At 44.3% G+C, this 23183-nt stretch overlaps 1 protein-coding gene across 8 annotated transcripts in view; it reads left to right on the forward strand.

The window, feature by feature from the left end:
• rerea (arginine-glutamic acid dipeptide (RE) repeats a) overlaps positions 1-23183 on the forward strand; it is a 127555-nt gene that overhangs the window by 31855 nt on the left and 72517 nt on the right. Inside the window, exon 1 of one of the 8 annotated variants that reach the window (XM_040047901.1) lies at positions 5491-6047. The exons of 6 other annotated variants lie outside the window; for them this stretch is intronic. The gene's annotated coding sequence lies outside the window, so the exon portion shown is untranslated. Of the gene's footprint in view, positions 1-5490; positions 6048-23183 lie in introns of those variants that run through there. One more of the 8 variants, XM_040047893.1, reaches the window with a different exon arrangement.

Consider the following 23183-nt stretch of genomic DNA (forward strand, 5'->3'; position numbering starts at 1 on the left):
TCTGACTGCACACAGACTGATTTTAACCGTTCGCTCCCACAAAAAACAGTCTAATCTCATAACACAGCCTCAACACCCTGACTGTGTGCTGTCTCTTTGAATAACACATCTTTTTCTCACCGCACCCAGTGCTGACATGCTGACCGTACATTTGCCTTTGAGATTACTTCTCTCTGCTATTATTCATGCCAAATGGAAAAAAGGAAAGCTGTGAAAAATTAACTTGAATGACTTTAGATGCTTGTTACTCTGACTTATAATGGATGTGGTTATTCTAGTTACCGTTATGTATCCGTAAACTAGATGGCTGAATCATTAGCTTACACACTGAGAGAAGCCGAGTGTGACCAGAGGAGAATAATTGATTTCTGAATAAGCGTCGGCACTGGAGGGAAAAATACAGCATTAAAGGGCCATATTGAGCATACACATGTCATGAATTAGCGTGTGGAGTAAATGTTTGGTTTTACTCATAATGAACGCTGGCTCACCTCCTCTCTCTCACACACTCACTCCAGGATCCTCCATAGAAGCAGCATGAAGCTGTACCTCTTGTCACTGTCCACAGGGTGGCAGTGTATGGAGGTGAGACTGCCATGTGCTCTGTGTGAAATGGAGCAGTCGCTGGCTACCTCAGACCACACAGTAATCACCCCCACCCCCCCCATTTCTTGCTTTCACGACCACAGCGGACTTCATTTGCTGGTGCCGATCACGTTTAATCACAGCTCCACTCAGGAACAGGTTCTTCCGAGCCGAGCAGCAGACACATGTACTGTTTGTTTATCTTGCCGTGTTTTTGTACACAAAAGGATTTGCCTGAAATGTAAACTTCCTCTTTTTTGCACCACAGCCTTGCCTTGCCTTGCCTTGCCTTGCCTGCACCCTTGTCCCTCTGTGGCCCTCTTGGAAATATAGTCTCATTCCTCAGAGCCTGTTCTCAGTGCAGCCACGGCAGGCTGAACTGCTCTTTTATTCAGATGAATGAGGCCCTGTTTTGCCTGGAGAATCAGACACAGACAGTCCATGTGAGAGCTCGAAGAATGTCTGTGGAAAATCGGGGACTGTAGCATCTGAGGTATTACACACGTGCGTTTGTTTGCGACTGCGTTGAATCTGCTCTGTATTAGAATCAGATTTTACAGCCATGTAAACACTTGAATGATCTGATTTTGTAATAGTTTCACACCCCGATTTACTCTTACCTTGGCCCTTTAAAAAAAAATGTCTTCATTTCAGCAAGCTGTGATCTAATGGAAGCTGCGGAGCGCTCTTTGTGTGAATTCAGACAGGGCGCACTTCTATTAAAAGCTGTTTTTTTTCTACTCACACATTTATCAAAGTCTGCAAATGAGCAATCAGTTAGTGCTGTATTTTTACAAAGAAAAATGCTGTGCTGTCTCCCACCACCATTTCATCAATTTATCTGCCAGGTGGCAGCTACCCCCATCTGGAGTAAGGTTTACTTACATTCATTTTTTAAATATGCAATACTTTAACCAAATGGCTGCTGCAAGCAAGTTTCACTCTCTTGAGTAGCTTGTGTAGCTTGGCAAAGAGATTAGACATATGTAGCCTACAAGTGTCTTGGTTTTCAGAGTGTTGCAAGGCTGCCAAATGTGACTGTGAATAGCTATGTAAACAAGATAGCTATGCAAGGCTAGACCTTGCTCTGATTGCCTAAAGTGAAATACCTTTCCTTGGCTTCTCTCACATTTTACAGCTGTGGTAATGACAGCAAATAAAGCTTACTAGGTAGCAGCTTAATTACTAGCTGCCTGTTTGGACTAAAACCAACAGACAACTTGATTTTTCAGTAAGTTGTGTCACCTTGATAAGGCAGTTTACTCAGAGCAATGCGTAACCTCCGTTTCCTTTGCAGTTTTTTCCCTCTAATGAAAACATCCTCTGTTGAGTGCTATTCTCCTCAGCTAAAGCAACAACCTCTAAAAATCTTGAGTCTTGCTATCCACAAGCGTATAGTTAACCATATTTAGTTGAGTAATTTCCTTGAGTTACTTTGTTGGGAGATTGAAAAGGATTGTTTTATTGCTTCCTCCCCTCTCTCAAACCGCTCCAGGCAAAGTCTGTGCTTTAATTAGTCGAGCAAGACCCTGTTTTCCCTTTGGATTCCCCCAACTTGTAAAGTGTTCTCTTCAGAATCTATGAAAGCTAAAAGGGGCAATGAATGATTTGAAGTCAGCCTTCTTTTGGGTTCGCCTGCCAGCTCAGAAAGGGGAGGGGCTTTCAGCACTCGCCTCAGTATGAGGAACAGTAACTTGAAGCAGCAGTCACACAGAGCCTTTGTTCTTTATGGATATAGTACGTGTGGTGGAGACAGTCACTGCTTTAAAGCCCCCATCTGGAAGAGCACTGTTCGAATATCTAATACAAGAAGAAAGGCTCCTTTAGATAATACCTGCCTAAGAATGGTAAAATAGTTACAAAGATCAAGCTAGCACATCCATTTTGCCTCCTTTTATTATGTGCTGGGAGCGGGGGAAGTTAGCTTGTTACACAGTAGAGATTTAGTCATGTGTTAAAGTCGAGCCTCTGAAGCACACCCCCACCAGCACCACCAGCACCACCACAGCCTTACCCTCTTCCTGGTGTACAAGTATTGTTTTCTTCTCTAAATCCCTTTCCCCCCCCTCCTTCAACTCGTCTGCTCATCCCTGGTGAATGTATTAAATGAAGTTACTAGATATGAGTGCTTAAGAGGCCAAGGCCTCTGAGGCTTGCCAACTATCTCACAGGCTTGGCTCAGTCATCCATGTCACTTTTTTCTGTTGTTTCAGCTACTGGCTGACTTATTTGTGTTGCTGAGCAATTTCTCCCCCTCTTCTGTCTGTCTCTCTGTCTCCCCTGCTCTCCATTTGCTGCCTGAGTGGCTTGTTTTTGTTTTGTTTTTTTCTTCTCCTCCAGCACAGAGAAATCAGGCTAAAGCAAACAGTTTGTGTCAGCCACAGCTTTTGTCAAGTATTCATTTTTAATGAGGGTAAGTGGCTACAGAGTCCTATAAACCATAAATGGAGTAGACAGACCGGGGAGGGGCATGTGGGTCTTTGATTCAGTGGCAGTCTTTTTGTTCAGTAACACTTGTACTAATTGTGTTTGATGTGGTTGAGGGAAAACGTATTTCAAAATGATAGCTTGTGTTTGGTTTAATGTGCTGTTTTGTGTGTGTGTGTGTGTGCGTGTGTCATCATCCACCTTTTCTGGTTTTCTTAACTTCTACTGAAATTCTTCTCCTCTGATAGTCTTTATGAAGGGAGTGTTATAGGAAAGTGCCATTTTCCCCCCCTTTTTAAAGCGGCTCTGTTAAATTTTATTGCCTCCGAATTCAAAAACAGAGACCAACCAGATTTTGCTCTGTCGGGATCGAAGGCGCTATAGCTGTAGAGAGGGGCGCTCGGGGAAAAGGTATTGTGATGGGCCGTTTGAATGCTGAACAGAATTGAATAGACACAGTCAGCTTCCCAGATACATGCTTAGGCCTGTAGAATGTGGAGTGCTTTGCTTGTAACTGCACCGGTTGTCTCCTTTCATTATCGGTTAATGGTGCCCAACTTGACAGAGCCATGTGATAAACAGAGGAGCTGTGAAATCCTGGAGGTGGAGTTCTCGTCCGCCTGATAATGGGATCTCATCTGCCGGGGAGGGGAGCCTGCCCGGGCCAGCCAATCCAGCTTTGCTTCGCACTGCCTTCAGAGTGGATTCGCTGCACTCGCCCTTCACTGCCGTCTTGGGCCCAACTTAAGCCTTGCGCTGTGCTGGGAATGGTGGCATTTTGAGTCACTAGACTGAAAAATCTTTTACGCTTTGATTGTGTGATAGAAACCGAGGGAGACGTGCGTTTCCATCTCCCCATCCATCCTTCTGGACCCTCTGAGTGTTTGTGCGTCTCGGGGAAAGGAGGGAGACTGTGTGTAAATATCATAAACACTGATCCTGTGAAATGTATACATACTGTGATGAGGGAGGAGCTGTGGCTGCTCATGGTATTGGGTTTCTAAGTGGTGTGGGGGCGGGGGGTCAGGACAGTTGCCTCAGGAGCTGGAAAAGGTTTTTACCAGCACTCTGTTACACAGCAGAGCCCACCACCACACCGCTGCCATTGAAATGAAGACGACCAACGTGGTTTGTAGCACAATGACGAGCCCCCTGCACACCACCCCTCAACTCAATTTCTATCAATCCTCACTGCCTGTCTCTCCTGCTGCCCATGTTTGTGCCAAAAAAACTAGCCCAATGCACTATTTGCTTTAGTTAATTGGATTTTTTTTTTTTTTTTTACAGTGATCCAATATCATGTTTAAGACAATGAAAATGTGTCAAGCTACTCACTGGGTGAAATGAAAATTATCCTATTAATTTACAAGGTAACACAGTCCATCTTTGTGTCACTGCTCTTCCCAGGTGTGTTAGTGTGCCGTCAGGTTTTTCTCTTAATGGCAGCATTTAGATTTTTAAAAAAAAAAAAAAAAAAAGGGGGGGGGGGGGGACTAAATAGTGTTGTGCGTTTTTTTTTTTTTTTTTTTTTTTTACCGTGAAATTCAACAAAATGAGCGCAGGGACCTTGGAAAAATGTACAGGTTTACCATTAGAAAAATAAAAAATAAAAATAAAAAAGACCCCCCCCCCCTGCAAAAAAAACGAACTATGGCTAATGGACTAGTCACATTACCATCCCTGCTTGTTTCTGCCTTTTTAATGGGTGGGGTGACTAATTAATTCATTATCCAAAAATGCAAATGAGCTCCTACAAACCCGAGCGGCATCCACTCACATCTCTCTGGTGTATATTCTGGAGGGGTGGGGAGGGGGTGCACGTACTAATGTTTTCAGATAGAAATCAGCGACCTGTACCGTAAGGATGGCGTTACGTGTAGTTATTTATATATTTGTGTCACTGTTTAGAAAAGAAACGTGTCAGTGCCGCGTGGCGCGGGAAATGTGGGCTATTAAGCAATTATTTACAGAGGCAGCGCTACTGCACGCTCTCATTGTGTCGCTTTAGTGTTTCAGTCACATTCCCCATAAGCGTTGTCATTGATCGCTTGGTGATGATGATGCCGATGATGAAGGTCGTGTCGGGCTACTTTGGCCGCCGTGCACCTCGCTTCCTGATGCGCGCGCACGCACACGCATCGGTGTCCCCACGGCGCTGGCATCAATCAACAGCCCCCAATGGCGTCCCCCAACCACCCACCAACCCACCCCATCTTTGTCCATGACGATTATTTGAATCCAGTCCATGTTTTTGTTTCGCTCGGATTTTTTTTTCCGCCTTTTTTTTGAGTGTGGTCGGCGTAATTCTCCTTCACTAGTGTCTGGATAAAGAAAGACTAGGTCAGCCATGTGGATGCGTCTGTTGAACAGCTGAAGAGGGGGAGGAGGAGGGGAGGAAGAGAAGAGGAGGAAGGGGGGAGGTTTACAGACTCGGAGGGAGCGTGGAGTGTGTGCATAGGAGGAGAGAGAGAGAGAAAGGGGGAGAGAGCGTGCGCGTGGTGTGTGTGTGTGTGCGAAACGGAGAGAGAGAGAGAGAGAGAGCAAGATCGTGGTGTGTGTGCGTGTGTGTGTGTGTGGAAAAAGGAAGCGGAGCCTGTTAACGGCGAACTCGCTGGTTTCCTACCCCTCGAAACAAGCGCTATGTTACTTTGCTTGTGGACACTGTCATCGACAGCAACAACAACACGGCCAAAGGGAATAGGAGCAGTTTCGAGGGGGGACTCGCTAGCGCTGTAGTGCCTTTGATCGGGCTCATTCCGGACGTGAGCAGCCTATCAGTAAAGTGAAACCGTCTTTTGTTGAAGCAAGTGCTCGCCTGAGTCCCTCCGTGCGGGTGGCGTTTTCTTCTTTCAGTGGGGGGATACAAAAAAAGAAGAAGAAAAAGTGTCCGTGTTCGCCTCGTTTTTGTCCCGGGTCTTGGATTAAGTCCAGCTGGCTTGCCTTTTTAAGTTCGGTGGGTCATCCTGGGCAAGGATCGCGTTTTGAACTTGTTTGCAGCAGTCTGTGGGACTCCCAAAGAATCAGCAGACTGGCGGGTGAGTAGTTGAATACAAAAAAAAAAAAAAAAGATTGTAGGAGAGTTGTGGTTGGAGGGGGGGGGGGGCAGACTGGGAGCTGTGTGTGTGTATGTGTGTGATAAAGACACTGGATTTGGGCACTAGCAGGGCGAAAAGCCGGGTGGCACACGCACAGTTTGAGTCTGAAATGCCCTTATTTTTGTTTATACCCAGAGGAGGAAGTGTGACCCCCCACTCAACTGTTTTTGAGCTGCAAAGTTGTATCTCCTGTGGACTGTAGCAGACCCCCACAACACAACCTCCGTGACCCTGCGGGCACTCTAACAGTAGTTTCAGCAGCTAATGGTTTTTTTTTTTAAGTGTGAAAAATGAAGTAAACAGAAACTGGGCTTGCAATGCAGTTTTTGCTGCCAGGGAAGGAAACATCAGACATGTGGAAGTTCCTCGTGTTCAAGCATTTTAGCAATCAATTAACTTTGAGGAACAACTAAAAAAAAAAGAAAGACCAAAAACAAAACTTGCATTTTTACAGGAGAAATGTCAAAATGAGTCTCAGTGAGTTGGTCGTACATACATTCTGACTAGTGGGATTTCCCCTAGTGTAACATTATAGGCTCGACTGTTGGATTTTCACTCTTTGTCATGTCATAAATTGGTAATCCAGCTGTAATAATGGAGGCTAAGTGGAGCGTTTTGTTTTTTTAAAAGATGGGGGAGTTTACTGTCTGTGAGAACGGCCTTGCCAGTTGCAAACTATGGAAGGACCCACCAAATTAACTTGATCCCCCCCCCCCCTTCAGCACCCCAGAGGCTGTGAACTCTGGCTGGAGCACATGCAGCTCTCACTGTGGGGGTGGGGGTGGGGGAGGCTCTGGGGTTGAAAAGAGCAAGAGGGGGGGGGCTGGCTGGCTGGTGGGATATGTGTGTGTTTGTGTGTATGTTCAGGAGGTGGCAGCTTAGGATTTTAAAGCAGACTACAGTTATTTGTCTGAAAGGCAGCTTATCCACTGTTTTCGAGTTATGGCAGGGGGGGGGGGGGGGGGTTACTTAAACCGCTGTAAATTGGTCGTAGTAAGTCTGGGTGTCAGAGGCTGAATCCACTGGGTACTTGGGCACATAAGCACAAACACAGATTCAAATCAAGGAGGGGTGGGGGGGAGTGAAGCGGTGATTGCCTTCATTCTGCGCTGTGTAAAAACAGTCCCTTCCTGGAATCCTTCTGCTGGATTTTTGCGCTGAACTACCACATAAACTCAGAGTTGCATTGCTAATTGCGAGGAGTTAATCTCTACCATACCAAGCTTCCTGTGCCTGTTTTTTCTTTTTGGTCACCTTGGTAGCTAGGAAGTGACCTCTACCTTAATGATTCAGATGCGATTAATTTGCTTGAGTGGGACGACAGCGTATTTGTGATTAATGTATGGCACAACTGCTTTAAAAAAATCATGTGAGTGAGAATATGGGGCACTGAATCAGGCACAAGGTGCAGGTGTGGTTAAAAATTTAACAGCGTGTCTTGTTCCTAGTGTTCCTTTAACTTGTAAATCTCAGCTTGCCAGTCTGTTAGTTTCCCGTGTTTGACTCGATTTGTGATTTTGATCATTTGATTTTGTCGATGACCGGTCCTACTGCCACTCTGTTGATGATTTTGAGTTGATTTCACTACTTTTAAGCTTAACTGCACCACTAAAACAGGCCAGAAATATAATCCTGAGCTTTTTTAAAAACGTAAACCAATGCCATTCATTAAGATGGCCCACCATATGTATTATTTTATTATTTCAGCAGGGTTGGGTTTAGTCCTTTATGCCACTAATGGGCCCATTTCTAACTTATATACGTCTGCGTACCATGCAATCACAGTCTCAGCCTGCACTCTCATGTGGGAAAACTTGCATAGCTGGCCTTTGTGAACACATTTTAAAGCGGCGTCCTCTTCACTTCCCCAGAGGTTAGGATATCCATTTAGTTTCACTACTTGTGGACGGAGCGAAAGAGGAAGTGGTCAGACCTCTTAATGGAGTTGTACACAGGAGCCTGAGTTGTTCTGCAGTGTGGGATTTGTATGGAAAGAGAGCGCCGAGCATTTCACAGCACTCAGGCTGTTATCAGATGAGAGTATAGCAACCTAAATCTTAATTATGTACACACCGCCTTACTGCTGTCGCTATCATTTCAATCATGTCTATTTGCAGTGCTTTATACTAGTGTTTGTGGGAAATGAAATCTGATGTGGAATTTGATCCGAGTCCGCAGACTGTGTTGTTTGATTCATGTAAACCAGGGGAAGCATAGTAGCGGCGTGAGTCACCGCCGCCGCCACCCCCACTACCCCACCGCACTTTACAAACACAAGTCCTCACTGCTGACAAGGTACAGAGAGCTAGTAAACATTCAGCTCACATACGGGCGCGTGTATGAGTGTCACCTCTGAGGAATCTGAGGGGCGATATCCAGATCAAAGAGGCTGTTTCTGACCATGCAGAGAGAGAGATGCTTCATAGAGTGAGGCTGTAACGGCTGTCTGGTTGCTCAGAGGCGGCTGAATGTTTGACAGGGCATTGGAAAAATGTTATTTAATCTGCTCGCATGATGGCCCTCAGTGGGATTGCACCACGCTGTGTCCCTGCCCCCTTTTTTTTTTCTCCCTCTTCGGTGTCAGGATGATGGCAGTTGCTGGCTGCTAGAATTTAAAAAAAGAAAGGGGAAAAAAAAACCACACACTTTTGAGGTTGCTGTATGTTGTTTTTTAGCATTATGATGTAACGCATGAAGAATTAGAGAAAGGCGAGTTGTAATTGATGCAGTGTTGGCGGGCCTATCATTTTCTCTCTAATGAGAAAGTCTGCTGGGGTCTTGATATGTTTTCCATTCGGGTAATAGCCTGAATGACTCAACTGTATTCCTTTGTAATTACAAAGAAAACGATTCAGTTGTTATTATAATAGGTTGCATGAATGAAAACACATGTGGCCTTTGACTCCCTGAAAAACAAACTGTTGTGAGATGCTTATCGCTTAAACATAGGTAAATTACATCTCCGTTTTTTTCTGAATGTGGGCTCAACTGTGTATATCTTAGGCCACATTAAAGGCATTTCTTGCAGTTACTCTCCCACTTTTGACCTCGACAATACAGAACAGCAAGCACAGGCTTGTTAAAGAAAAGCCAGGTGGAAAATCAATGAAAGTCCTAGCTTTTCCTACCATTTCCACCACCCCCACTGCACAGAAGCAGACTGGAGGTTTTGAGGAGCGATGATAAATCTCTCCAGGACTTGTGGAGTTTTTTAGACAGGTTTCATTTCTAAATGGATCGAGCTTGCTTCACCACTTCGCAACCTATTGTCCTTGCAGATAGCGGTGTACCGGTGACTCATTAGAATACATTAGCCGCGGATTGACACAGTGCACATGAAACAGTGGTACTGGAACTGCTAAGGAGGCAGTACCCTCTGGTGGGTGACTACTGAAATGGAGAGCAAATAAGGACTGGAGAGGTGCTTTGATTGTTCATAGAAAATTCCTTTTAATTTGTTGTGTGCACAGAGGAAAAGCCGATATCTTTAATTAACAAAAACCTCAGGAGCCAGCGATGAGTGAGAAATTGGGATAATTGAAAATAGGCCCTATCTCCTTTCCTTCCACCCTCCCTCCTCCAGCTCTATGTCTGTACATCCTTAAAGCAGCTGAGCCCATCAGAGGGCACTTTTCGCACATGTTAAGTGGGGGGACATCTGGCCTTGTTAATTCAGTGCATGGCCATAAAGTGGAATGGCGGTCCCCACAGGGCTGCCTGCTCTGAACACAGTCAGATGGAGCCTGTGCGTCCTCTCTATTTCCCTCGTCCTCCCTGTTGACTGTCCCTTTGACACCAGCTCGGACACTACAACAAGAACATCTCCGCAATCTTGATATGAGCTTTAATCACTGCTGATGTCTGAAGGAGATAAAGCGACAGCTTTTCTGTCTTTATTCTGTATTCTGTCTTTGCATGACAGAATGACAGAATACTAAATTACAGCACGCCTGGGCTTTATTGACCAATCCCTGTTCTTATTTACTTCAGAACGTAATACCGTGTAACATTGTCTTAGGCACCTACCCCCAGATAGCTACTCTATATTTATTTTTTAGATGAGATGTTTTGCATTAGTAGCATGTATTCATAAAATCCATGTGCTATTGCCACCTGATGTCCCCGCATCCTCTGGATTAGTAGCAGCTAATCAAATGACACCAGTGGGGATGCGTTAATGCTGTGCATTCATATCCTATTTTAGTGAGTAAACATTAAATGTGTTTAAATGTATCACGGCTTTATTTATGCATAAATCTGCTATTAAGTCTGAATTATACATTAGCCAATGAATAATGCATCAGTGCCATTCCTTAATGATTACTTGCCAGGCAGCGAATGGTAATATTTGCTGATAAATTTGCCCATTGATCTTGCTCGTGTTTAACCAAGCTTGTAGAGATGATGTTTACTCCATTTTATGTTGAGGATGCAATCAAAAGGAGGCTAATTTATGTGTGTGTGTTGCTGTCTTTTTCTAAGGAGATGTCTTTTAAAAATGACAAGAGAGCCCTAAGAAGTTTACGTAAAATGTACACAGTCTTAATTCTCTGAGCACTAAATGTTCGTTTATTCTTGTTTCCTGTCACATCTGAGTAAGGTGTGTTTGCATACTGTTCAGGGTTACTCTGAGGATGTCTTGTTTATTCTTAAACCTCCACAGATCAATGTCCAATTCCGTCTTTTGTCTTTGTTGGCTTGTAGCCATTACATGATGCTCCGTTCTTGTTTTAAGTATGAGTCTAGACTATGTTTGCTGCACTGGTAATTCAGTCCGTACTTGGTAGTGGTTCTCTATTGATACCGTGTCTTTTTATTGGCGCTGGTCTTAACAGCCGCACCGAGCCAGATTATTGGCACATTATCCTCATAATGCTCCGAGTCTAGCATTGCCTAAGCCTTCAAGCCTTGCAGCACAGGCTGTTACTGTGCAGATATATTGCTTGTCCACACAATGAGAAAATATTGACTTGTTGTCACTCACTCATTTGATTAGTTGTGTGGGTGATTCTGCTTTTCATTTGTCACCGTGGCAACGTAAATGGGGGGGGGGGGCGCACAGCAACAGACTCTTTTCTTTTTTCCTGTCCTGTAAATGAAGCGCTGGAGCATTGCAGACTATCACATCTGGAAAAACTCTGAGCAGGAATGAATGTCTTTATCACTCACAGTGTATCATTGGCACTTGTCAGCTCAGCTAATATCCACAAAAAGCCCAACATTTGACAGCTTTTCTCAGAGCCGAGTGTGCAGCTGTGTGGGAGTGATGTACTCCAGAAATCTCACTTTGATTTTGCAGCTCAGCCGAAGGAGAATTATCTGTATATTCGCGGCGTTGGCGAGTAACTTAATTTTCTTTTGTCTGTAAAAGGAGCCAGCTTTATGCAGGCGGCTGTTGTGTGCGTGTGTATAAGCCAGGTCATAACAGGAACACCTTACATTTAATCCAACAGGATTCATCAGTGGCCTTGTTCTTACAAAAATAATGAGCTAGACAGTAAGGGCTGCCCCAGGCTGCGTGTAAGGAGATGATCTCTCTGAACCAGCAAATCATTCTCTCTTTTTTTAAAAGACAGGCTAATGACTATTCTTGATGTCTGTCAGTGATTTAAGTTAACTAGCGTTAATTCACAGAAAGATCTAATGGGCACGATTGTCAGGCTGAGTCGAGGCAGCCAGTGAGAGGCTTTTGCTTGGGCGGGGGTAGTGTAATTGTTTTTGCTGGCCACGATTCTCTCTGGAAGGGATGACTGCACAACTCAGATATGTAAACAAGAAGAAACTGAAAGGCAATATGCTGATACCTTGTCTGTTTTCTCTTGATCAACCTAGCTTTTGAAATGAAATTTCTAAGCTCTACCCAAACGCTCATAGGATTCCGCTTGGCAGTAATGGTTGTTTCACAAACCTGCATCTGCTCAACTGAGCATTTCAAACATGTAAATCGCATGTGGAAAATGGAGATCTGGAGGAAATCATTAACTGTGACAGTGCACAATAAAACAAAGAGAGGCCGAGTTAAAGACAGCAGATGCTCAAAGGGTTTGATTCTGCTTATTGGAGCATGACACTTTTAGTGCGGCAGAGAATCTCATTGCGTTTGTCAGAGACAATGATACTTGTCTTGCCAGTGCCCTGCCAGTCATCTGTTCTCCAGAGGCTTTCACTGTATTCATTAAATGCTTATGCTTTTATCCAAACTCGCATTTCTTCGTATGCTCACACCTGCTGTCATTTTTGCTCACAAAATCAGGCTGCTTGTTTTCCAGCAGAAGACAGCTTGTAATGTTTATCAGACTGTAGATGCTTAGACTTCGACTAAATCTGTCCTGAACATCCATGTTTTTAGGCTTCCAAACTTTGTTAGGGAAGGGGGAGTGGGGATTGGGCGTTAAGTGTTGCTCTGCCTGATATTGTAATCACAGCCAAATTATGCACAGTAAGAATAATGACTGTGCTGCGATTTTTAATATATGTGTAAAGTGATCACATAAAGAAAAGTCTCAGCTTGTATACTCAAGCTCTTATACATGTCTGCATCTTAAAAACAAAAGCAGAGAATATCCAAATCCAAAAATTGGAAACAATGCAAGCCCAATAAATACATTGTTGAATACACCGCTACAGCCATAACATTTTGAAAAGGCAAACTGAGCATTTTTTGAGCATGTGGGATTTTAATTGTTATACTTAATTTTTAAAATTTCTATGTAAAGCTATTTGAATTCTTTCCCCTATAAATATGACTTTTGCCGACATCCCCTGTACCCTGTATTGTTTGAAGTAATGCGACAGTGCAGTCAGTTACATTTTAAAATGAAAATTTCTGACATTTAAATGGGAACTAATTTTCAGTCTTCAGTCTAGTCTTAAATGAAAATTACCCAGCAGCCCACTGCACTCGTGGTGTCACAGCTTCACGATCTAGTATAAAGAGGGAATAGACAAACAACTCATTATAACAGAGCATGTATACCGCTTTAGCTAACGTCATTAAGGACTTCTTCTTGAAACAAGGAATTCACGCAACACAGCCACTGGGATGGTGCAGTATTATTGGGAAACTACAGGCTACTGCAGACTAACAGGTTTTATGTATTTATCCAGGTGATTTAAGTGGGTATGTGCTTATTGTGGTTGCTGTTAAAAGTTAACATCCAAGTGGGTGGGGTTTGGTGGGACCCAAGGGTCATCCCACTTTGCAGTTACTTGAAAATAAAGTAAATTTAACAAGCTCATCGGTTTTTGTATGTGGGTGTACTGGAGATGATTAGCTACCTTTATCTTATAAGGGGGAAAAAATAGATTCATGTAATAACACAAACCAGATTTTTTTCATTGTTAATATTTGTCTCTCCTACGTTTATCTCTTGAGTGCATGTTTTATAAATAGCAAAGCAGTGGAATGCTGCCTTGATAAAGTCTGATAAAGTTGAACTTAAGACCCATCAGGAAACAGTCCAGTTTGCAAGCACACAGCTTTTTGGGGTTAGTGTTTGTGTCAGCACAGGGGCAAGACTGGACATCTGTCTCCCAGTGATCTATAACGCCCACAATCCCTCCCACAGACTGTCGGCTTTGGCACTCGGGCCCTACACCGGTTGCTGTAGTATGCCCAGCCACCCACAACAGTGGCTGATCTCGCAAGTATAACAAACAGCAGGCTAACAAAGAGGATAGAAAGCAATAGGACACACAGCAACAGAAGACCTTAAGAGCCCCATGCCATCATAACTCCACTTCAAAATGGAGGCCTTTGTTCTGAGATTGTTAGAGAGGACATCATAGCAAGGTAGCAGCACATCTTTTCATCCTCAAACACACACTCACTCCCACTCACTCACAGCCTGCTGTCGGTGAAGGAGATCCTCTTCCTGATAGGGCTTCAGAGAAAGGTATTCCTCTGGGACTGTTGTTGAGGGATTTCTACAATTCTGCCGTGCACTGATTAAAGGAACACTTGTAGATAATCCTTTTAAAAATAGGTCTTTGTTGTGGCAGTGGAGGAGTGAGTGAGAGTGCGAGGGGCAGAAAAAAAGGCCTAGATTTGGATTTTTAAATGGTTATATCACCTTGGTATCTGCCACTCTGCTAAGATAAATATTTAATGACAGGGTGGCTGAAATAGAGCTGTTACAGACTGCCGGTGAGAAATTGAGCTTCTATTTAGAGCCCATACTGTTCCATAAAGTCATGCCATTGGTAGACAGCCCAAGGTTATTAGTGTGGTATGAGAGTAGTGTGTGTTTGTGGTGCGCCTGTGGGCTGATGAAGAGTTCTCACTCTTTTCTTGCTGCAGTGATATGAAGGAGAGAAATGCACTTGGTCTGCTATTGAGCATTCACTCATGAATCCTTGATGGATTACATGTGTGTGTGCACGTGTGTGAGAAACGTCATTGTTGTGGCAGCAGCGCCGCAATCTTTAATGCACAACAGGAACGCTGTCCAGGTGCACCACACTTGAACTACTTCCAAAACAGAAACAGCTGCATGTTTTGCCCTTTTCTGCCTCAGATTTGCTCCGTTTCATTTCACATGATCTCTGCCCTGTGGGTTCTTGTTCAATGTCATTCACGTCATGCAAAATTGATTGCAAAGGTTTGCATCGGTGCCGAATGCAATGAAGTTATCGCAGTGTAAAGACAGATTTCCCAGCATCGATTCTCCTGACTTTACACTTTAAATCTCTTGTGAAAAAGAACCTTTCAATTGACATCAGTCTTGGCTTTAGAGGTTTGGCCAGGATTATGAAGTGAAGCCTCTATTAGGACTTGAATGTTACTGCACAGCTCATTTAAACACTGATCTACGCTCTGCTTGATTCATCCTGTTTACTCATTACGTGATAGCTGTGGTGAAAGCAATTACTTTGAGCTTTCAAGTACCTTGCTTTTGGTCACACTGCGGCTCTTATTCATTTCACTGGCGTTCCCAAGGCCCCGAGGCTTCCAATCAGCCCAGTGAGTGGCGTGCACTAACATCTTGCCTCTCTACGTAGGAAATAGGTGGGTAAACACAGCAGAGTCCTTGAAGCACTTCCCATTGCTGCTATTGGATTACCAGCTGCCTTTCCGGGCCTCATATGCACAGATGAGCGCCAAGATCAATGGAGCTCTTAGTGCGGCGCTAATTCGATCAGGACTGGCTTTGCCACTGCTGATCAGAGATTTTTTTTTTAACTTAAAACAAAAACGTAATCAAGTCGAGCCCATGTCCGATAGCCCCATATTTTCAGCTCCTCCAACTCCCATAGACATCAATCAGGAGGCATTTCATATTCATTATTGAATTGTTGGGTTGGCTTGCTGAGAGAGAGGTGTAGAGATGGAAGCAGTGAACTGCTGTGTAAAGCGATCCGGCCGGTTTTCGCTGAGTGTAGCAGGAATACTGCCTTTTCTCCAACAGAGCAACTGGGATCATAAATAAGCTAAGAGCATGTTTTTAGAGGGATGAGGCATCTCCCGCGTTGACAGTGAGCAGAGAGAAAGGGTTGAAGGGCATATTGACCCTCTTGTTGTGGAAAGCAAAAAGCAGACTCTTACTTGCCTCCCCTCCCTCCTCCCCACCCTGTTCCCCATTAATTATTGTTTGATGCTAACAAAGGAGGGAGGGGGCACGTTATGAAACATAATTATTCATTGCAGCATTTCCCCTCGACGAGCCTTATTCCCCCCTCCCCTCGTGCTCAGTGAAGAAGCTGCCAGGGCTGTCAATTGAGTACAGCAGGCAAAGATGTCCCCTCAGCCTTTTAAGGAGGGGACAGCAGGGATCAGGGTGAAGGACGCCATTTGCCCCAGTGATATATGAGGAGAGACAGCAATATATGTAAGGAGCTGCTGAAAGAAAGATAGAAGGTCAAGGCACATTACACTCCAACCATTAAACTGGCTGAGCACATAGTCTGACCCGAACTGCAAATACAGTTGCTCGGGAGCAGCAGCAGCAATTTTTTGTTTATATATCTACGTGGTGCGTGTCAATGGCCTACACATTTCAGATTGACACGTGTGTATACACACAGATGAATGCAGCACTGTAGTGAAAATGCTCTCAGTGGCTTTTTATAAGCTCGCAGATGCAGTGGGAAGCTATTTTAACAAGCGTGTAGCTGCACAAACCTGCCCTCCCTAGATTTTCACCAAAGCGACGGCAATGGCAGACGTGTTTAAGACCGTTTTCCTATGCATGAACAGAGCATATGCTGTATTTAAACAGAATGCAAGCATGGGATTAGGTAACAATTGTGTCTCATAGCACTGGGGTAATTTAGTGCAGTGCACATTATTATTTCTTCCCCTGGTATTATTTTATTGAATATTAAGAAGGCAAGCTGTTCTTAAATTTTATGCTCTTGGCACAGGCAGGTAGTGTTTTTAATGTCATCAATGGCCCAGCGACAAGAGGAGAAGTCTGCAAGGCTGCCATGGTCAAAGCCTAACATTAACATTCCTGGAATATTTGAGGATTATTCGCATCAACTCACACACACACAGCCAGCTCTGTTCACCTTTGGTTTAGAGGAAAGAAAGGGGAAAAAAAATAGCGGGACCATAGCCTGCCTGAGATTTCTGGTGTTGGCTGGTATTTTTAATGCGTCATCGTTGTTGCACTGTGGAGGATGCCATGCGTAATCCAATGTATTGCAATTGTTATGTATTGGGATGTGGGGCTGAAAAATATTCAGCTTGTGTTGGCTTGAGGCATAGCACACTATCAGTTGGGGATCAAGTCTTCATTTCACACATGAACAGGCAGAGTTAATCTCTGGATCACTACTGTACACCGACTAATGCCTAGCTTCTATTCTTAAATTTTCCCAGAGGCCCATTGTTCCAGGCCCCTGCTGTTAATAATCTTGGAAAATAGTTGCCTTCTGTAGCTGATGCCTTAATTTAGGGGAAGACCTGAGCATTTGCTTGTGTTCCAAGTAGTAAACCATGCAGGTCTGACTCCTCCATGCTCTTTAAAATTAATTGTGTGTATTTGTAGGCTACCTGTGTGTGGCAGGGTGCACTAAAATGCCACTACTGCAAGAGGCCCAGTTGCAGCCACTGCATGTTTTATGAGCTGTCCTCAGAGGATATGAGAGCTCTGAGCTCAGATCCTACTTGTTCCAGCACTGTTTTCATCACTCCTAGCCACTTCCCTCCCCCCCACCCATGCCTTTTTTTTTCTCCTTTTTTTTTTGGATGAGGGAGACTCATCCAAAAGAAGGCAATGTTAACAACACTGCCCCATCTGTGGGTTTAGTTTAAAAAAGTGTGGTTAGCTCTGTGGAGGCTTCACAGATTCATCATTCATATTATTCTCATGCACAGTACAGAGGGTGCTTTCCCCTCCGCCTAAGATCACTGGCTTGCATGACTGAGATGGTGGATGACAAGGTTGAATGCCACACTGAATATTGTACCCCCCGTCGACTGCTTTCTAAATCTTTTTCTTAAACAAACACATTTCTAACCTAGGAAGCCTTCCTGACGGTGCGTATTTGCGGCGCTTATACATCGACTGGCTGCGTGAGTTATGGCTTTGGCTCCGAGGAAGCTCAAATTAGCATGTAGGATGCAAACAAAAGCGAGTTCTATTTTTAAAGAGATGAATGCTGCGTTTTATTTGGTTTGTAATGGCAATCAGTCAAGTGTTGGTGTGGCGGCGGCAGTTGGTGGTTGGAGGAGAGGTGTTTGCATATAAAATAACAGCCCTGCCTAATTAGAGGTAATACCATCCTGTGGTATCTCGAGGTGGAGGTGTTTTTTTTGGCTCCGATCATTATAAGACACTGAAAGGAAGGATTGTCCTCCACTACCCCACCCCCCATCCTCAGCCATCTGCTCCAGGATGGAGCAGTTTGCCACCACACAGCTAAATAATTTAGGCGGAAAAATGGTTTTGTGTACTGACCTAATGGCTTTGTTTTGGGGAGCTATTCTTTAAGACATCCTTCAGTGCCCCCCCTTTGGCCTGTGCTGTCAGTTTGAAACCTCAGAGCTGTCTTATCTGTCACTCTTATCTATTTATGTTAGTTTTTCCTCAGTGTTGGCACGTCACTCTGTGTGGCATAATGATTAGAGTAGCTGGAGGATGTAGGGCAGCCGTATGAATACATTTCCTCCCCTCTCACGCTCATTTAGACTACCAGTTGGAGTTGAACTGATGGATAGGATCGTTAAGCTGATGGGCAGATTTCGGGAGGAAGAGTGGGGATATTTGATTCCTGAATATCAGAGGAAGTGCTACATGATTGAGTGCACAAATATTAAAATTTTGAGAGTCCTTTCAGCAGTTCACAGAATCTCTGTTTATTTATTTATTTCGTTTTTTGCTTTCCCAGTAATTCTTTTTACTGTATACATCTGTTTGATAAACTCATGTAACTCATTTTCCCCTCTGCTAGAGCTCTGTTCTGTTTTACAGAGATAAATGTTTGAAGAAACACACATTTTCCACTACAAACACTCTGAAATGTGTCCCTAGTGTGTATTTATACCTTGCTGACCCCATCTTTACCTTTGGGCATAATTTCTATTAGGGCACCCCCCCCCCCCCCCCCCCCAGATTTGTGAGTCCTTCACCTGAGGTAAGAGGCAGTAGAAATGTTTTTGAATGTGGCATTTTTATTCACAGTAAGAAAGCTGCTCGCACAACAGTAGAGAAACTCAATTAGGAGCCACGTTCACCCGAGCGCTTTCTGCTGCCACATACCTCACATTCCCCTCCTCGTGTTATCACTGACACATTGGGAGAGTCTTTTACAGTCCCGCTCACGATTACATTTCTCAAGAGCGCTTCATTTAAAAGAAATTGGAAGGGTTACACCGGACAACCTTGGCATTTCCCTCAGGAGCCGTGTCAGAGCATGATGCTTCATGAAGCAGTCAGCTCCAGCCAGACAAACGTGTCTGACTGAGAGGTACTATGTCTTCAAGTAGCCGGTATAAGGCTGCAAAATGAAGCCCCCGCTCACAGACCCTGCAGATAATGGACATCTCGGATTGTGGAGCGGCCCCCTCTGAGCTATTTGGAGCCCTCACGGAGAGCTCACAAACAGGGACTAGAGGGGGATTTAGCCTTCTTTTAGAGATGGAGTAGAGGCTTAGACCCTGTGGAGCACACAGTACGATTCTTATGTCTGTGGTTGAAAGTGCCTTTGAGTTGTTGGACAGAAAATGTACTTTATTGGTATTTTGCCTTTGAAAGCTATTGTTAGCCCAGAGAGATCTTGAAAATTGTCTTGTTTAATCTTTTTAGGCATTCCGAGTTTATTGAACACATCGTCATTGTGCATGAGAATCATTTCTTGTGCAGCAGTGCTTTGCTTCTCAAGAGTGTCTCCAGGCAGGTTTTAAATGTTGATGTTGGAAAGCCCCAAGCTGTCTATCTCTCTCTGTTTTATTTTTTTAGCATGGCTTTTACCTACTAAACTAACCCCGGATGCCGTCTAAAAATAGAGGCTTTGTGAGCGCAGCTTTAGCGGGGGGGGGGAGATGTGGTTACTCATCAGTGAATTGAAAAACAAGTAGAGCAGACAAGTGTCTTTGCCCTGCCAATGTGAACTAAAACAGAGAGGGCCTCAGAGAATACAGCAAGCCATGATTGCACCAGGTAAGACAAAGCAGGCAGGGTGCAGAGTCCACAGTGAATCCCTTATGAAGCGGCCTGCCCCTCGCCTCCAGCTGAGCCTTTCATTGTGATGTTGTTTCTAGGGGGGCTTGGATGGCAGTTTAGATTAGATCGCACTCAGTAATGGATTGGAGCTGATGAAAACCTGCTGCAGCCCAACATCGCCATGGCTAGGATCCCTGCACTATTCAGGATCTGGCTGCTTTATTTGGATCAATTTGAGTTACCCTCATTGTTAATAACCCTGTGTATATTCATGCTAACATTGTTCTCCTCTAATCTGTATTCATGCGAGTATTTCATTCAATCCCTTCGCAAAGCCGGCCCTTAATCCTTGCCAATCACATTTTGCTACTTCATAATTCTCCAATTGAATATGCCATGAATGACTTTTCAGTCTCTCTCCCAAAACGGACTCTATTACTATGTTGGTATTATTGTTCATAGATTCTTTTTTTTTCTCCGTTTTTTTACATTTAAATGTAGAAATTCATGTTTTCTCCATTTACTTTATATGGAAAATGTCTAATCCAAGACAATCAATTACTTAAATTTAGTAGGATTTAAAAAAAAGAAATCCTACAGCTGTATATGCTGTATAGGAGCTCAAGAAGAGCATGCTAATTTACTTGTTTTGTTGGGGGTTTTTTTCCCTTTAAACAGGTTCTGATTAAAACTACAGTGATGAGCATGGATTTGGGTAATGTGGGTTTGTTGGGAATGAATAAAACATGGCTTTTTAACAAAAAAAAAGGCTGTTCAAGGAGACCAAGAACTGGGGGGGAAAGCTATGTTTAGTAACAGAAACCTGCTGTGTGGCCATTGTGGGGATGATGTGTTAATCGAGCCACAAACTGTGTGGTTTTTCAGGCCAGAGGTCTCATTTAAACAGGCACGGAAAAGAGTAATGTATTTGAGCGGGGCGCCTCTGGCTCCTAGCCCTTGACTCCATTGCAGTAATGTAAATGGTGGATTAGGTGCCGTTAGCTGGGACCCCCCACCCGCCCCTCCCAAACCCTACCACTGCCCCCCTCCTTCTCTTTTCCATTAAGACAGCTGGTATCTTTCAAAGGGTCCTGGCCCAGTGATTGATGTGTAATAGCTCCAAACCTCACCTGCCCCCTCACAGCCTTATTCATCGGCCAGGCAGTCAGCACTGCTTTCTGCTAAGCAGTCTGTTTCTCTGCTAGCGGGTGTAGAGCCAGCTCGCTCCTCACTTTCTCATTCTTTTCCCTCTCAGCCATCAATACATTATGACTTCTCATTGTCACAGCATTACTGCTTTAAGCTGACTAACTGCTTTTTACTCACTCAATTTACTCAACTTCAATTATCTGCATCAAACTAAGCAATCGGTGAGCTACAAAATGACCACAGAGAATTGAATATGTTGTTAATCGGTGCGTTTCAACACATTTAAACATGTCATAGTGAGTCTGTGTGAAGACAAAAGTACACACGTGCACACACACAGACACACACACACATATATATATACATATATATATATGTGTGTGTGTGTATATGGGAGTTTTTTTCCCCTTTAAGAGTTAATTAGTATAATTATGTTAACATAAGCAAGGTAATTGGAGATAAAGAATTCGAGGCAGTTCTGTGGAGTGTATCCAGATGTAAACTAATAGCACCTAGATGTTAAAGGTACTAACTAGGCTTAGAACTGCCTCCGACTTCAAAGGAGAACGGGTCAGTCCTCCATTTGCAACAGTTTAGAGTCCTTGCTGGTTTCAGTGGAAGAGGCTTATGTTACTGATTAGAGGAGAGACGAGGTTCTTAGCTCATACGCCAATTCTGGCAGCCCTCAGGATTAGAGCTGTGCTATCAAATACTACCTTCATTAATGTTTTCGTGTACCTCACACCTCCAAAACACGCTGCCGGATATAGACACAGGAGAAAAGGTGTGTGTGTGTGTGTGTGTGTGATCTGTATTTTGACACACCATCTCGGGTATGTTACATTGGCTGTGTGTCCTTGCATGCACATGCCCGTTGGAACTCTTCAGAGCCCTCGTGTCTTCTGCGTCTGCTAATGTGTGCGCCAGCAGCCCAGTGGTCGCTGTGGTAACTCATCATTAGGTGATTAATGGGGCTGTGACGAGGCTGCAGTTTAATCAGGCCCGGTGTTTGTGTTGAAGCCGACGACAAGAGCAGCTGCCCTGTCAGTTGGTGTCTGCTCGCGAGATGACAGCACCCGCTGCTGAGGACTGCCGTTGTCAAATGTTCTTCATTGTAAGCGTACATGCGTGTGTGTGTGTGTGTGCGCGTGCCAAAAGCCTTTTTTCCACCTTTTGCTTTGCTTCTATTCTTCACCTCACGTTCTTTCTGGCTCCGTCAATAAGCACTCGTCCACTTCCAGATATGCTTTATAAATTCTAACTCAAAGCCTTCGTTGCTTCACCTGCCTGAATCTGTATCCCTCCCTCATTTTTCACTCTTCGGCTTCCATCCGGTCATCATGACCATGGTATAGCGAGTGCTGATTGCCTGGTCTGATCCCTCTGGGGGCTGTAATAACTATTTCTAGTTAATTTGTTGCGGTGGGGGGGTAGTGGAGGGGGGGCAAACACTGGCTTTAAATGAGTAGCCTCCTTTGTAGGCGCTGTGTGCAGAGGCTGTGTGGTGCAGACAGCATGCTGCTTCAGCTTTGCCCACTTTGCTGTTTATGGAGGATTTTTTTATTATGACGTGGGGAAAGTGGTGGCTGGACAAAGATAGCTGCAAGTGGCTGAGGACCAGGCATGGCGAATGAGTGACTCTGCCTCGATCCTCTGCCTTTCCTTACCCAGTGGATTGCTGTATCCTTCCCTCCAGAGCTGTCGCTTCACATTAACGCAGCGGTGACTGTCAGCCAGGGCAGAGGGCTGGGGTGAGGGAGGAGTCCAGTAAGCCAGCAGAATTGAGCCTGGTGTCAACAGAAACGGTCTGCAGAGAAGCCAGCCTGTTAACTCTGTCATTGAGCTTTATGCTGCAGCTTTCCCGTGGCCTTATAAACTACAAACAGCGACTTCTGCCAAAAGAAAAAAAAAAGAACCCTCATAGCATATTATCTCAGAGGAATTCTGTTGGCTGGCAGCAGCTTCTTTACTACCTTATTCAGTTATGACTTCCCTTTAGCTCATTGTGTTACAAATACTCTAGCCGCGGCGCTTGTCTTCCTGTTGTTCTCTTTTACCCTTTAATAAATCTGTTTTAGCACCTTTCTGAAAGCGTGGAAATATGTTAGAGCAGGAAGCTCGAAGGTTTTGTTCTTTCATAAAGCTGCTCTGTGCTCTCCGGAGCATACTTGGCTGTGGAGGAGAATGCCAGCAATTACTGTGATGCTGAGAAGAGTCGGCAGAGCAGCCTAATCTCCAAGAACTAATGTTGCGTTTCTTACCCCCAAAAAAGGTGTCATCCGGTATTGAACAACACTTTTAATGTTGTTTGTATTTTGTA

The sequence above is a fragment of the Simochromis diagramma genome, unplaced genomic scaffold (genome assembly GCF_900408965.1).
Source record: "Simochromis diagramma unplaced genomic scaffold, fSimDia1.1 OVJJ01000387.1, whole genome shotgun sequence".
Lineage (NCBI taxonomy): Eukaryota > Metazoa > Chordata > Actinopteri > Cichliformes > Cichlidae > Simochromis > Simochromis diagramma.